The sequence below is a fragment of the Rousettus aegyptiacus genome, unplaced genomic scaffold (genome assembly GCF_014176215.1).
Source record: "Rousettus aegyptiacus isolate mRouAeg1 unplaced genomic scaffold, mRouAeg1.p scaffold_m13_p_9, whole genome shotgun sequence".
Classification (NCBI taxonomy): Eukaryota; Metazoa; Chordata; class Mammalia; order Chiroptera; family Pteropodidae; genus Rousettus; species Rousettus aegyptiacus.
In genome coordinates this window covers 5,567,241-5,584,754 of record NW_023416312.1, presented here as the reverse complement: position 1 = coordinate 5,584,754, position 17,514 = coordinate 5,567,241, and the positions used below count along the sequence as shown (strand labels likewise).

At 37.1% G+C, this 17,514-nt stretch overlaps 1 protein-coding gene and 1 pseudogene across 1 annotated transcript in view; both read right to left on the bottom strand.

The window, feature by feature from the left end:
* NHS (NHS actin remodeling regulator) overlaps positions 1-17,514 on the bottom strand; it is a 331,581-nt gene that overhangs the window by 295,158 nt on the left and 18,909 nt on the right. The gene's annotated exons all lie outside the window — the stretch shown is intronic.
* LOC107500780 lies at positions 1,793-12,444 on the bottom strand (annotated as a pseudogene).

Below are 17,514 nucleotides of genomic sequence, written 5' to 3'. Positions count from 1 at the left end.
CCTGCAAGGTTTATTACATCATCCCTAGCTCAGGCTGTTTTATATATCTCGATCCCGCTTTCTATCTCTGAACCTCTCATGTAGGTGGAGTTTCCATACATATGCATGTATTAAATTTGGTTATTTTATCTTGCTAATCTGTCTCATATGTATTTTATTATTATACCAGTCAGAAGAATTTTGACAGTAGAGGAAAGTTTGTTCTTCCCCCACAGAAAAAAAGATGGCAATGACAACACTGCATAAACTTTAGATGGATAAGGTAGTCACAATCCCACTGAGAATCAGAATATTTATTTAGAAAATAGAACATATTTATTTGCTGTAAAAAAATTACCTATACAACACTTCTTCTAGACTGATCTGAAAATTGCATATAAACAGTCCACCTTACTCTTGTGTGTGGGCATATGTACATACACATTTGTGCACACATGCATATGCTAAATATACGAGTAGTCACATATTCAACTAGGTGCCACATGTAAATTGTTTTTCAATTAGACTAGAGTTTAAAAGCTTCACAGTTAAGATTAGGGATTGAAAACTTTAGCCCACAAACCAAACTGACCCATCATCTGTTTTTATAAATAAAATTTTAGTGGCATACAGCCATGCTCACTTATTTACATACTGTCTATATGGCTGCTTTTGCATTCATAATGACAAAGTTGAGTGGTTGCAACAGAGACTGTATACCCTGAAAAGCTTAAAATATTTACTATCTGAATCATTACAAAAAAATTTCCCAATCTCTGATTAAAACAATGAATACCTTCTAACTCACACATTAGTCAGTCTGTACACATTGTTCAGGTTTGATTCAACAAACTCTAGTCCTTTTTTCCCAAATTATTGAAAAGCATTATTAAATATCATGACACACTAAGAATTGAGATAAAAGGAACTTTTGAGATTTATAATTACTACCTTTGTTTTGAATCTTAATTTCTTTGGAAACACTTTTGAACTATGTTCTTGATATGATGATATAATACATACATTTTACTTAATATATAATGTGTATTATAAACACATGATTTAAGTATGTAAATATCATTGAAATGGACTACACAAATGTTACTCATCTATGTTTCAAGAGCTTCATACATGCACAGGATTTTTCTCACTACTTCATATAAACAGACATACATAACTCATAACTATATTTACTATCACTCATTATCATTTCATTCTATTTCATCGCAAAACTCAAAGAGATATATAACAATCAGGGACAGCTAAACGGCCATCTGAAATCTCATTACCAAAAGTATGAAGCTACATGTGATACTAATACCATTGTGAAATAAATTTATCACATACATCTTTCCTGAGCATAGTGACCATTTACCCCTTATAAGATGAGATTATCCTAGTTCAAAAAACAAATCACTGGTTCTTGTTTCTCATGTTCTTATTTCTTATGCACTGTGCTTAAAAGTACATTTGAAAGAATATAAACATGGGGTAGGCAGCCAAAGAGAAGGAAATGTTACAGAATATCACAGGTTATTCTATAGTATCTGAATGTATTTCAAGGAATATTACATTTTTCCTCTATTTCTAAGTTCAATAATTCTGATTTCATTTCTCACATGGAACCTATTAATTATCTCTAAGAGATATGAAATTATTTTCTCTTAAAAAATCTAAATGTAAAGCTTTTACTGGTTGAGGCTAAAGATTGAGCATAACACATATTGCTACTGTCATCTTCTGTCAAACCCCTGCCCTGAAGATGACAGAGATGGTGACGAAGTATAGTAAGGCAGCAAAGATTGAGTTATTCTATATGTAGATGCAGACTGTCATATCCATGATTTGGATTGAGGGTACATGACCTCATTCCACAGCTAGTCAACCTAGAGCAAATGTAATTTATTGGATCCAGGAGGACTCATGGTCTGGCATTAAATACAGCCCATTTCTCTTACCAAAGTAACTCCTCTTACAAAGAAAAATGATAACCATGTAAGAAATCCATATTACTAGTCTTCATTTTATTGACAACATTTCTAAGGCAGCAGAAAGAAAATATATAGCCCAGGATTTGCCAACCCATTATAGAACATACTTGGCATATTAAAGCAAAATGAATAAGGGAAAATCATTCACTTGAAATCTCATTAGAAACTTTGGCTTTGGGATAACACATTTATGACACTTCACTAAAATCACCATCTCCTGGGAGAAGCTTAACCTGCTATTGCTTAAATTAGGATTCAAAATTATTGTTAATGTCATGAAAGTCACTTGTAACTGTCAGTTCTTTTATAGGTGGAAGTATCCTGCCCATACCACATTGTTTTCTAAGTTTTACACAAAGACAGTATTGCATGTTGTCTCCTTCCAAATGATTCATAATGAGCTCTTTTAAGGAAAATTAGAAGGTATAGTCCAAGAGGCAGAAATTTCCTTTGACTAAGTGATAGCATTTTTGCCTTTTGATGAAAAGACAAAATTTAGAAGCAAAGAAAAGGTATGAGATAGTGTGTAAAATGGGGGAGATGTAAGCTAATAACGTCCATTCATGGGCTTATTATTTGATATTTTTCCAGGCAAGTCCCATTATAAGTAATTTAAACAAAGGCAGCCACTCAAAAATTAATAGGAGTGAAGGCCTGTGTATGGAAGGATATGGAAGGGGAACGAAGGGTATCAGGAGGAATATGGATTTCCTTATTCACTAGTATTCTGAGGTCTGTTAAAAAAAAAAACAAAGCAGAGTTGCTATCAGAAAAGTCAGTCTAGTTTCCTTTCCATGCTGTTGCTGAAAGCCTGTATGACCTTTATCTCGGCAGATAATGAACTAGTTATTATCTCAATGGAAGGTCCTGACTCCTTCTACGCTCCCCATCATCAACCACCATGCTTAATTCAATCTGTGTTTATGTAGCTCAAATGTAATCCCACCAGATTCAGCCATCCCCTTTCCAGACAGCAATACTGTTGCTAACATCAGGCTGGTATCACTTTCAGGAAGGATGGGGAGAAAGCTTTATCATTACAAGGAGACCACCCTCAGACACAGCCATTATCTTAAAATGTTTTGGCATGTTTGGGGGGTTTTCATTTCTCAGTGGATCTGAGATAAGCCACCTGGAGAGCTTTTAATTGTTTCTTTGAGGCTATTGTTATTTATACTATAAGGACACTTGAAAGGCAACTCTAATATCTCAATGGAAAATGGTTTCATTCTCTGAATTTCATACTAGGCACAGAAATACTCAACTAAATAAAAAGTCCTAGATGTTAGAGCTGTTTTGAAAATACAATTTTTTTGAAAAACAGCAGTAAGTAAATAAAAATTCTCATTTGTGCCACAAATTTTGCTCAAGTTCCACCCACATTTATCCAAGCCTCATTGTTACCCCATTATAGTAATAATCAGTGCTGTTTGCCAAGTAATTTAGCTTTCCTCCTTCTTAGCAAGATGGCTTCATCAACCTCTTTACAGTTGGGTATGGTCATGTAACATTTTAGCCAATGAAGGATGAGCAGAAAGTGACATGTGGCACTTCTAGGTGAAAACTTTAAGAGGTGGTATGCTATTTACTACATTCCCCTTTGTGATGCATGTGTCAAAGTGGAGACTCCATCAGCCTGGATCCCATAACAATTATGACTAGAAGAGTGCCCCTGTTAACACAACTGCGACATGTAGTGTAAAAGAGAAATAAACATTTGTTATATTAAGCCGCTTGGATTTGGTGAATGTTTATCATCACAGCATAACCCAGCTTATCCGCATTTTCCTATCCCACCTTTTGTTGCTCCTGTTGCCCTGTCTCCAAAATATGAATAGCTTACTGCAATTGATATGCTTAGGAGAATTCCCACTGATTCAAAAAAATCATAATAGAAGGAAAAGACAAGGGCATGGTAAAACTAGGTTCAATCAACCATAAATTTTTGTTAAGTGTGCCTGTCTGACTTGTTTTAGAATCTTAACACATGGTACCATGTTTATTTACATGAAGTCTAGTACTATGTTTATTTTTCACCACCTTTTTCTCAATCAGGAAACTCCAGATGTTACAGTAGGCAACAAGTGCATTGTGTTATAAATTGAATGTTTGTGTCCTCCAAAATTCATATGTTGAAGTTCTAACCCCCCAGTGTGGCTGTACTTGGAGATGGAGTCTATAAGGAAGTAATTAAAGTCAAATAAGGTCATAAGGATGAGGCCCTGATCCTATAAGATTAGTGTCTTTACAAGAAGAGACACTAGAGGACTTGTTCTTGCTTGTTCTCCGTCTCTCTCTCTCTCTTCCTCCCTCCTTCTTTCCCCACCCCCATATGAGGACACAGCAAGAAGAGGGCCACCTGAAAGCCAGAAAGAGGGTTCTCACCAGAAACTTAATCAGGACCTTGGTCTTTGACTTGCCAGCCTTCGGAACTATGAGAACTTAATTTCTGTTGTTTAAGCCACCCAGTTTGTGGTATTCGTTATGGCAGCTTGAGCTGAATAATACACGTTGGGACAAGTCATAAGGGCCTACAATGAGGTGAGTTGGTGATTACGTGAATAAATTTCTCTTAGGACCAAGACATTAAGATTAAAAAAAGAGAGAGAGAGAGCTCATTCTAAGAAAGAAGGGATTTAAAAAAATCTTTGACAGATGGATAGGTGTCCTGTGGGAGCATGACTCCTCTTGGGATTTTCCAGTGTCAGTCAGTCAGACGGAGCTCAGCTCAGGGAGAAGATGGCAACATTCTGAAGACAATTGTGGTGCCATTTGGTAAGAAAGACAGTGTTTTGCCTCCAACCTACTTCCTTGGTTATTGATTCTGCTCACAATTGAGTAGTATATACACTTCTATGAATAAGCATTATATGCCAGGCACTGGGCATGAAGACAGGGACACAAAGGCAAGGGACACATAGGCCCCGACTCCAAAGAACTCACAACCTAATGGAAAATACATTGAGTAAACAAATTACTTCAACACTACAGACATTTGCTGAGCACCAATCACATGCTATTAAACACCATGCTGGGAGCTGAACCAGGCAATACATAATTATTAATTGTGTCACTATTCTTCATACAAGTACATATACTGCTCAAATGTGAACAGAATCAATAACCAAGGAAGTAGGTTGGGGGGACAAACACTCTATGCCCTTCTCACCAAATGGCACAACTGTCTTCAGAATGTTGCTATGTTTTCTCTGAGGTACACTCTGTCTGACTGACTTACGCTGAAAAATCCCAAGAGGAGTCTGTCTGATCAGTAAAGTTTCTATAAACAGCAGGTACTCACAAAAGATGAACCAATAACAGCCATATCCTCAGTTCCACCAGGCAAATGCCTGGCTCACAGTAAAGGTTATATGATAACATGTCTTAATATACAATTCAAAGCAACTTGTCATTGCATAACACAGTATATGAATTAAGCACACCATTAGCCTGTCACGAATACTAACAGAAGCCGGCTCGAGTTCTTACATGGACATTGGCAAAATAACTCCAACAAAAAGCAACATCAGTATTTTTCAGAGAGCTTGCTTTTCTGAGGCTTTCCTAAAATCTTATGAACCAAGCATCATTTCTTCATGTCAGCTTCACTCAAGGGACTTTAGGCCAGATCATAAAAGACCCATAACTTCTTTGTTTGAGAAAAACAGGGTTATCTTCCCTACAAGAGGAAGCACAGATGTCATCCAAATTGTTTGGGTTTTTTATTACTATTAGGGAAAGTGAGAAATTAGAGAAGGGCTTCAAAATGTGGCTTATAGGGGTATGAGGAAAGAGCAAAACAAGGAAAACAAAAATAGTGTTAATAAACAACATTCTGACAGAAGAGGACACACTGCAATCTCCCCGTAACTCTGGATTTGCTACATTAATCTTTTAATACAGAAAAGGATTTGCTGAGACAGATACCAACATAGATACTATCCAATGTCGGTCATGCTCTGCTTCTGAGAAAACAATGCATGGGAGATGATGCCAGAAGATGTTGGTTTCCCAGGTCTACCTGAGCCAGCAGAAAAGAGAAAGGAAGGTTTAGGAACTGACATTATCCAGTCTTTCCTCCACAAGGATACTTTCTTTGTGCTTAGGATTTTGATGCTAGAAATTCTGTTTTAGGTTCTGTAGGGTAAGGAACTCATCCTGACCCCTTCTGCCCTTTCCTACATCCTCCCGCATCTCAGTCAACCTTTAGCTTTACCTTCCTCTTCTGTGCTGGCAAAACCCATACACTAGACTATGATAGGCTGGGGAAACTATAACCTTTGCCTTTAATTAGGTAGGATAGCAAGGTAATTTTAGCTTTCATCTTAGTGAGGTTGGGAGAGAGTATTAAGGATTCCTGGGCATGCAACACAAGTGCTCAGCAACAAGCGTGTACATGGACACTTACTGCAACGTCCTAGCCTTGGGCTTTCTTGTTCTGTTTTAGTAAAAAAAAAAAAGAGTCTTATGATACAACCCCACCTAGACCCTGTTGTAATAAACTGGGATGTGAGGCACTGCAACTTTGGAAACATTTTAGCTGCCTTTGGTTTTCTCCCCTAACACTCAGAGGGAAGATACACATCTACAGCTCACAGAAATTTAAATATAGGGGAGGATTTTGTGGTAGCTTCTTGCAGACCCGCTTGTTTAGACAAGAAAATAAATGGCCAGTGTTGAGAGGTAAGGTCAGTCATCAGACATATTTTCCAGCCCCACTAATTGCAAGCTAAAAGGGAATCTTCTGGAAAATAGTTTGCAGATTCAAGTAATGGGGTTTGAGGTAGAAACAGCAAGTGTGGAAGAGCAGCCACATGGTCTTGGGAAAGTCACCTGGGCTACTTTGAGCCTTGCTTTGCTCATCAGTAAAGCAGACATAATAACCCTTGGCTTTCTTACCTCACCATGTTGTTATGAGGATGGAATGAGATAAGGTGTGGGAAAGTGCTTTGGAAGATTGTAGAGCCACCACAGGCAAGGAGTTATTATATCCCAGCCCATCCAGAATTTAAGTTGTTGGAGGCTAATTTTCAAACTCAATTGTTGGTCATTGGTCGCTATTACCATGTGGCTCTCTTGCTTCTTCCTATTCATGTAGGGAAAGGAGTTTTATAATCTGTAGGGGGCTGGGTTGAGGGAGAAGCGTGGGTGGACACTTTAGTCAGAGGGAGAATGGCCTCAGGGATATTCTGACCATAGAACAGATGATTAAATCAAATCACCTAAAATTCAAGATGGATCCTAGAATGCAACGTTCGCTCATTAAACAAATTTAACAAATATTTACTTGGTTTCTACCATGTGGCAGGTAAGCACTGGTGTGACAGAGACCAGCTACTTGCTTGACGAGCATGCTCACAACTGGCTAACATTTCCCAGCATCCCTTGCAACTATAGGTGCTCATTTGACTAAGTTCTGGCCAATGGAATAAAGGTAGAAATAAAATATACAACTTCCTGGCATGGTCCATAAAAATCCTCCTATATGATCTCCATTCTCTCTTTTCCCATTTACCTGTCAGATGTAGGCTTGGAAAGAGAGAACAGACATAGGGAATAAGAGAACTACAAAATAAAAGGGGCCTAGATTTCTAAAGAACCATGTGGAAAGCCATCTATCCAATTCGCACACTGAATTGTCATGTGGGGAAGAAATAAGAAACTTCTGTTATTTTCAGCTACTTATGTTTGGGGTTCTCTGTTACAGAAATTAGCCTACCCTGACTAATATAATTGGAAGTACAATGGGAAATAAGACATGGTCCCTGATCTTATGAAGTTTCAGTTTAGTGGAGGAGTGAAAAAACAAACTGGTAATTATGACAGAATGTACAGGGAGACACAGAGTGCAGCAGCAACTAGTTCAATGAGGCATATGGGGTTAGTCAGGAAGCCTACAAAAAGAAGGTCATCAAGATCAGGACCAGAGGAAGCTGTAGGAGCTAGAGAGCATGAGATATAAGAGGAACCAGAAGAATCTTAGAACTGGGGCCAAAGCAATGAGTCTAGGGAGGCAGAAGGAGAGATGATGCTGAAGAGAGGCTGGGACCAAATTTATGTGGTCTTGAAAACCAATTCATTTAGATGTTATTAGAAGAGCAATAAGAAGTCATGGAAGAATGGGAAGGAAGGAGTGATGAGATTGGATTTGTGCCTTGCAAGATTCACTCAGCAGGAGTACAGGAAATGAATTAGGGGAAAACAAAACAGACAAACACAATGACTAACTGGAAATTCTTATGTGCACCAGAGCCTTAGGCAATGACATCAACCCAGATCCTACCCACCATTACCCCAAATCTTGGTTACTATTATTTAGATCATTGACCATCTTCTCTGAAGGCGAGACTGCAACAGAATCACTTCTCCCTAACCATAGCAGTCTTTCTTCCTGGTTTACACCCTTCTTCCTGCCAGCCTGTCCTTAAGATCCCAGCATGCCTTTCAACAAAGCCCAGAGAGGCCTATGCCGCAAAAGAAGAGGCTGTACTGTTCTATCTCACTCTCTCCATAAACAATTCTCATTAAACATCCAGCATTATACCAAGAGTCAAGTGCCTCTGAAAACAAGGACAGTCCAATGAGGTGATTTTCACTACAACATTACCAGCCAGAGTCTGTCAGAAAGACAGGCAGCAGTTGTCTAGAAGGGCAGGTACACCCACTAAAGAAATGTCAAGGCAGCATGGAAAACTTATGAAAAGGTACTTGGGGAAAGGAGCTTCAGTCTGAGCGACCCACTCAAATAACCTAGTTCCCAAACAGAACTCAGGCCCCTTGGCCACACAGGAGCATATGTGGCTGGGAGTGAAGAACACTCAGACAGAAGCCAAGAAAAGAAAGATCAAGAAGGGCCTGGGGCATATTTCTATTTAAAGTACAACCTTAAAAGGGGACAGATTCTTATTTTTATTCATCCCATGTCCAAGTGCAAAGAAACAGCAGTTTATTTCTCACATTTATTCCCCTCTTGCTTCCCATTTAATGACAATGTGGACAGCAAGGCTACATTTGACATCCACAGAAGAGATGTTAAAGGTTCTTCATTTCTCTCCTCAGGCATTACTAATGGAGACTGGGTTACATTTACCCAAAGGAATATGCCCCATTAAAGTGCTTTCAACCTGGTAATGTTCCACCTAGATCAGTGGGAGAAAATGATCCAGCCTTGCTCTCAGCAGTGACCACAAATACATTCCACCTCAAGGTAGGCTCTGAGCATGCAACCCTCTCCTTGTCTTTGTCCTTAGTCAGCCCTTGTAGTAGAAGCTGGCTAGTAGTTCAGCAAACCTGTTTCCCTTTTTTTTCAGATGCATAAATAGACTGTATGCGTCAATCTACCCTGCAGGTACATGTGGCCCTGTGACTGAGTTCTGACCAACAGAATGTGAGTGGAAGTGAAGAAAGTCGCTTCCAGGCCTATACCATAAAACTCTCCCATATTCAATCCTCACTCTCTCCCCATCTAGTAGCTGAACTGAGAGGACACCAAAGATCTAAAAGAGGGCAGAGACAAAAGATGGAAAGAACCTGGGCACCTGATTCAACATTTGGAGGAGAGCCACTAAGGATAGTGTCCTGACCAGGATCAGATAACCGTATGAAAGAAAGAAGCGTATTGTGCTCAGCCACTGAAAGTTGTTGCTGCTGGTTGCAGCAGCTAACCTAACATAACTAATATGTCTCTCTCCCCAATTCTTTTAAGTGAGGATTCCAATCATTAACATTTTTCTCAAGTCTCCTAAAATCTCCTACTCTTGACAGAGTACCTCACCTTATTTTTTACAGCTTTATTAAGATATAATTCACACACAACAAAATTCACTCTTTAAAACATACAATTCAATGGTTTTTAGTATATTCACAGAGTTATACAACTATCACCACTATCCAATTTAGAACATTTTATCACCCTTAAAAGAAACCCCATACTCATCAGCAGTCACTTTCTATTAACCCCCTCCCTCCAGCACTAGGTAACCATTAACCTTTATGTCCTAATAAATTTCCCTATTCTGGCATTTCATATCATTTGGATCATACAATATGTTCTTGTATGACTGGTTTCATACACTTAGCAAATATTTTCAAGGTTTACCCATGTTGCAACATGTATAATAATTATATTGCTGCTTATCATCTTTTTATTGCCAAACAATATTCTGTTGTATGGATATACCACATTTTCTTTAACCACTTTTTTAATGTAATCAATTTTTATTTTTCAAAATGCACCTGTTGTTCATGTATCTTCACCAGCAGCTGGGGCATCCTTTCCATTGGTGTTTCCGGTGTAAACTACATGAGCTCTGTGCTTTGAAACTATTTTAATAAGCCCTTTATCAAAGAGCTCCTGAAGAGCTGCCCAGGCCAAGGAACCTTGCATCTTCAGTCTCTCAGAGACAACAGCTGGGGTCATAAGCTTATAGTTGGGAACTTCCTTATAGAGATTGTCATATGTCGTTTTGTCAAACAAGGCTAGGTTATTAAGCTTATCCTGAAATTTGCCTCTGGACCACTTCTTCTTTTTGCCCTTGCCCCCAATTTGTTCACTAGGTCTTTTTCTTTTTTGGCTGACTTTCTGGCATCTTTCTTTTTCTTATCATCCTAGGGCAGCATAACACAGTTCTGACAGCAGTTGCTATCACCACAGCCTTGCTAAGATATCAGACAAAAAGCTCTTTATCCATTATCAGTTGATGGATATTTGGGCTACTTTGCTCTTTTGACTATTGTGAATAATGCTGCAATGAACATTCATGCACCTGTTATTATTTAAACATATGTTTTCAATTTTCTTGGGTATATGCTTAGGAGAATTGCTAAGTCATATGGTAACTCTATGTCCAACATCTTGAAGAAATGCCAAACTGTTCTTCAAAGCTACTGCACTATATTTACCTACCCACCAGCGATGTATAAATGTTTTAATTTCTCCACATCCTCACCAACACTTGTCATTCTTTCTTTTTTATTTTAGCCATCCTAATGTGTATGACATGATATCACACTGTGGTTTTGATTTGCATTTTCCTAATGACTGATGATATTGAACATCTCTTCATGTGCTTATGCACACCTTTATGTCTGATTTGGAGAAATATCTATTCAAATCCTTTGCCCATTTTAAAATTAGGTTATTTGTCTTTTTATTGTTCAATTAAGAGTTCTTAATAATTCTAGATACAAGACTGTGTGGGTTTATTTGTGCTCCTCCCCCCAACATATGTTGATGTCCTATGAATGCGACCTTATTTTGGAAACAGGTTCTTCATTGATAGAATCAAGTGAAGATGAGGTCATACTGGATTAGGGTAAACTCTAACTCCAATTACCAGTATCCTTAAAAGAAGGTCATGTGAAGACACAGGGACTCTGAGACACACATAGAGGAAAGTGCCATGTGAAGATGGAGACAGAATAGAATAATATGTCTATAAGCCAAAGAACATCAAGTATTGCTGGCAACCATCAGAAGCCAGGAGAGAGGCAAGGCAGGATTCTTCCTTTGAGCCTTTGGAGGGAGTATTGCTCTACTAACAGCATGATTTTGGACAGTATGACTTCTAGCCTCTTTAACTATGAAAGAATAAATTTCTATTGTCTTAAGACACCCAGTTTGTGGCAGTTAGTTACAGCAGCCCTAGGAAACTAATACAAAGTCCCTTCTCAGCTATTTAACTTGCAAATATTTTTTTCCATTTTATGGGTTGACTTTTTACTTTCTGATGGTAAGGACATATGTTTTCAAGGACAAAAATTTGAAGGACAAAAATTTTTAATTTTGATGAAGTTCTATTTGCTATGTTTTGTCTCTTGTGCTTTTAGTGCCATATCTAAAAAGTTACTACCTAATCCAAGGTCATAAAGATTTACTCCTATGTTTTCTTGTAAGAGCTTTATAGTTTTAACTCTTAAATTTAAATCTGTGATCAATTTTGAGTTAATTTTTGTTGGGATAATGAGAAGAAGTTCAAAACTTCATTCTTCCGCATGTGGATATTCAGTTGTCCTGGTGTCGTTTGTTGAAAAGATGATAGTTCCTCCCATTGAATTATTTTAGTAACCTTGTCAAAAATCAATTGACCATATACATAAGGATTTATCTCTGGACTCTAGACTCTGTTCCATTGGTCTATATGTCTATCCTTATGTCACTACCACACTGTCTTGATTACTGTAGTTTTGTAATAAGTTTTGAAACTGAGGAAGTGTGAAACATCCAACCTTGTTCTTTTTCAAGATTGTTTTGGCTATTTTAGGTCCCTTGCATTTTCATACAAATTTTAGAATTAGTGTGTTGATTTCTGCAAAAAGTTGGCTAGGATTTTGATATGGATTGAATTGAATCTGTACATTAATTTGGGGAATATTGCCATCTTAAACAATATTAAATCTTCTGACCCATGAACATGGAACGTTCTTCCATTTATTTAGGTCTTCCAATGATGTTTCATATTTTCAATGTGCAAGTCTTGTACTTTTGTAAAATTTATTCCTAAGTATCTTTCTTTTTGATGCTATTATAAAGGAAATTGTTTCCTTAATTTTTCTTTTTCTTATTGTTTCTCACTAGTGTGTATAATACAATTGATTTTTGTATATTAATCTTATATCCTCAAAGCTTGCTGACCTCATTTATTAGTTCAAATAGGAATTTTTTGTGGATTCCTATGGAATTTCTATATACGAGATCATGTCATCTGTGAATAGAGATACTTTTACTTCTCCCTTTCCAATCTGAATGCCCTTTCTTTCCTAATTGCTCTGGTTAGAATCTCCAGTACAATGATAAATAGAAATGGCAAAAATGGACTGCCTTATTTTGCATCTCATCTTAGGAGGAAAGCATTAAATTTTTCACTAAGCATGATGTCAACTGTGAGTTTTTCATAGATGTCCTTTATCAGTTTGGGGAAGTTCTCTTCTATTCTTAGTTTAAGTGTTTTGGTCTCGAAAAAGTACTGAACTTTGTTGAATACTTTTTCTGCATCTATTTATATGATCATGTAGCTGCACCTTCTAATTACAAAGATAATAATGACAGCTGAAAAGAAATTCAACTTCCATCTCTTGCCCCCATCATATTTCACTATAATAATCTGTTTATCTTTGTCCTTCCCTTCCAGACTGTGAATTATCTAAATTAGGAGCCTACCTTAGATATATTTGTATACTCAATATCTAGTTAAGTGTCTGATACATAAGAGTCACTCAAAAAATCTTTGTAGAAATGATAATAATGAATTCATCATGTAGAGATACAGAAAAGAATCAGGGCGCCCAAAAGCTGAAGGGGTCTTTCCATGGAAAGGGCTACTGATAGAAAGGCTGTGACTGCGAGTCAAGTATAGGTGTTCTTAAGGTACGGTGTTCCCTTACCACAAGTGGTAAATACCCTTTGTCTCAAACACAAAGAATTTGAAAATTCAAGTATGTGAGAGGCCTCATGGTGTATAGAAAAAGTCATAGCTATGGTCTTCTTGTAAAGATAGCTCTGGAATTAGATAGCAGTTTCAAACATATATTTTTCCAATGCCTAAATTAAGAAGAGAAGACATGGTAATAACACAGTGTTTTTGTGGTACATCGCAAAAAGAATAATTCATCCCTTCCTATATCCGCACCCCTTGCAATTCTCCAGTCAAGAAGCACATTCTCTTACTCCACCTCCTGTGTATGAATTGGTCTTATAATTTGCTTTGACCAGCCTAAGCATCAAAAAGCTCTGTTGGAACCCTGCTGATGATAGTTTCCAGGCTGAGTTACCTGATTACCCCAGCCAACATTCCAGTTATCCTTCAGATGTAAGGCCATCTTAGACCAGCCAGTTCTCAGGTGACTTGCCAGCTGATCAGCAACTCATCCCTTACATGAGTGATCCTAGCTAAGAACAGAGGAACCACCCAGCTGGGTCTAGTCTAAACTGCCAACTCAGAATTATGGCCTAAATAAATAATGGTTGTTTTAAACCATTGAGTTTTGGAGTTATTCATTACATAGCAAAAGATAACTGATACATAGTTAATGCCCACATGAATTAGAAGACCCGGTCTTACTCCTAGATTGTTAACTAATCAATTTTACAACCTTGGTCAAATCACTTCACCTTTTGGATCTCAATTTTTAAACCACAGAAACAAGGAAATATAGTGTACTGGTCCAGTGCTTTGCAAATATCATTAAGTAAATAAGGCTTTTCCTCAAATAATATTCTACAAGTAACCTTGATAAATGAAATAGATGAAAAAGAATATGCTCTGGTTCTCAAGGAAGCTAAACCTGATCTGTTTGGCTTTCCTCTCACTTGTCCCTCCTACACCCAACTCCACTCCCTGGAATGATACCCCAGCAATCTGTGGATAAAGTCTGGGAAGCATTGTGTCACCTAGTTTTTCTAAGGCTTCCTTCAGACTAACATTCCATGACTCTAGGCCTAAAGGGGAAACTTAGTTTTGTACAAATCAAGTCAGCTTGGCCTCTCTAGTAGCACTGCTCACACTATATGGTTATTGGTTGTTTACTTGTCTGTCTGTTCTACCAGACTGTGAGCAACTCAACTACACAGATTGTTCTTTCTCCTTTTAGAGTTCCTTCCCCTAACCCAGTGACTGCCACATGCCCCTCAATACAAAGCACCTAGTCAAGAAATCCTATATAAGTGTATATTTGGATAGATGGGTGGGTCGGTAGATGGTTAAATGGATGAATGGATGGAAAAATAAATGAACAAATAACCACAGGAATGGATAATTATCATTGAATTGATATGAAATGATATAAATGGATTGAATGAAAATGAATAAATAAAGGAGAATATGAATAACTTTGACATATTATTCACAATGTTTCAAGGATAGAATGAATTTAGCCTTCCCACTGAGCATAAGGCCAGGGCTCCAAATAACATTTTCAGCATTGTCAGATTACTCTCAGCAAAATGTCTGAAGCAACAGTAACTAAATTAATACATCTTGGAAAGCAACCTGAGTTATTTTCTCAGATTTCCTATCATTAATTCCTTTCGAGAGCAGAAAGCATCTCTCTTCATGCTCCTACTTTAAAAATGCCACCCAGCCTCTCCTCATCCCTAACCCTATGGATCACAATTCCCCCTCGTGGTATTTGGCACACATGCCCAAAGATTTACTTGGGCTCTACATAAATAGAACTTTCTTCAGAAATCTCTGCCCCACTTGTCCACCAATTGTTTTCCCAGAGAAGAGCCAGGGAAAGCTCACTTCATATGCCATCCCCTTTGGTAGTGGCTGTCTATGATAGGGGTGGGGCTCTTGGGGCTGTTCTGCAGATTTTCAGCTGTGTGCTGAGAGCAGGAAGCCCATGGGGAAGTATAATGGCTCAGGCCAGGGATTCTTCCTGTCCTCCTTTAAGCTTTTTCTTCCTGCTCTAAGTTCTTAATGACTGCCTTCCATTTAAAAGCATCTTTAGCTTTAAAGGAGGCTAACTTCAACGGTATTGTAAGCCAAGATTATCTGGCTAGAAAGTAGTCTGATGAATTTAATATCTTTTTTTAAGTTTGAGAATGAGCATGAAAAAATGTAGTCTGGAACAGAAATAGAAATAAATCCCAGAGAACTGATACAATATCACTGGGGTAAAGTAATAAGTAGGGATGTTTGCTGACCTTCTGAGTTTAAAGAGGCTAGGTCATGTTTCATTTTCTTGTTATTCTTTTATTTAAACTATGTGCCTCAATGGATATTTTTTCTTGCCATAATGTTCTTTAAGGTTCCCAGAATGCTCTGCAAGCCCAATAACTATGGAGTAGAGCAGGCATCTTATTTTACACAATCAGTATGTTCCTAAAAAGTTACAGCTTATCAATTTGTTTTTAAATGAAATCATGTCATTTCAAAACTTTCATTGGCCTTTGTATTACGTAAGTAACATGGAGAAGCAAAAAGGACCTCCCTTCTCAAAAAACAAGTTATCTATAATCCTATCTGCCAGAGATAACCACTGTTAACATTCTAAAGCAGAGTTTTTCAAACTATGGCTTGTGGCCCATTAGGAGATCATGAAATCAACTTAGTGGGTCATGATCAGTTTTTTAAAAATGAAACAGAAGAAAGGAGAAGAGAAGAGGAGTATAATTACAATAAGGGTATAATAGAGTAGGAAAGGATAGAATAGGTCATTTAAAAAAAGAAAAAATATATCATATAAAGAAAAGTAAGTATTGTTAAAAAAAAACTATTGTTTCAGCTACATGCATCTACGGGGTCACAAATGTAAAATGTATTTTTCACTGTGGACCATGATCAAAACATATTTTTAAAATACTGATTTGGTATATATTTTACCAGATATTTTTGTCTCCTATATTTCTACATCTTCTTAATAAACATGCAATAATCTAGATCTTATTTGGTGGCACATCTTTTTAATTTTGGAATATATCATAAACATATTTCTGAGTTAATAAATATCCATTTGTTTCATTTTAATGGCAATAGAGTATTTTACTCTTCCAATATGTAGTGATGTTGTTTGTTGTACAACTGTATAGTAATGTTTATTCAACCAATTTTCTATTGTTAATCATTTAGGGTTACTTCCAATATTTTTTAATTATAAGCAACATTAAGGCATCTATACATTCTTTTATTTTACTTTTCAAATTATTTTTCTAGGTTAAATTATTTTTAAAATATTTCTTTTGTCCATAATTTTATTTTTTAAATTGAAGTATAACTGACATTATATTAGTTTCAGGTATACAACATAATTATTCAACATTAGTATATACTGTATTACAAAATGATCACCACAATAAATCTAGTCCACATTCGTCACCATACATAGTTACTAATTTTTTTTTCTTATAATAAGGTAACTTAAATTTTGAGGTGAAATCTCTGGAGTAAAGTTTGTTTTGTGTATTAATTTCACAAAGGCCAACTGCCTACCAGAAAATTGATACCAATTAACCCCTCCATCAGCACTGTCTAAATGGACCCTTAAGCCCTCCCTACCCTCCATCCCACCCCAAACCTGATCATTTTTATTTTTTCATCTTGGCATATTTGAATAAATGAGGAAAATGGTTATTTATTTTAAAATGAATTGATTCATTATCTGAATTGAGGTCACCCACAGTTATTTTACAGTTGATGTAGAATACAAAAGGTGACCACTGAGCTACAAAATAAACCTGTGTATCCATGAGGTGAATCATTTGGGTTTAAGTAGTAAAAGCCTTGATATATGAAATGACACCTGCTACAGCAAATGACTTATTTTATACAATCAGTATGTTTCCAAAAACTATTAAGTTACAACTAAACAACTAGTTACAGCCAGATAGGCAGTCACTACCTTGCTCAATCACATGTACTAACATTCAACAATACCATATGCCTATGCCAGACACACAGTAGATATTTCTTGATTTGTGAACCTTTTTGTCCAAAGGTCTCAACCCTAGCCCTTCTGAGCATCCAAAGACCCACCTAGATATTATCTTCATGTCTTTTTTTTCTGTCTCTGTTTCCCCATCATAAACTGGGAGACAGAAAGCTAT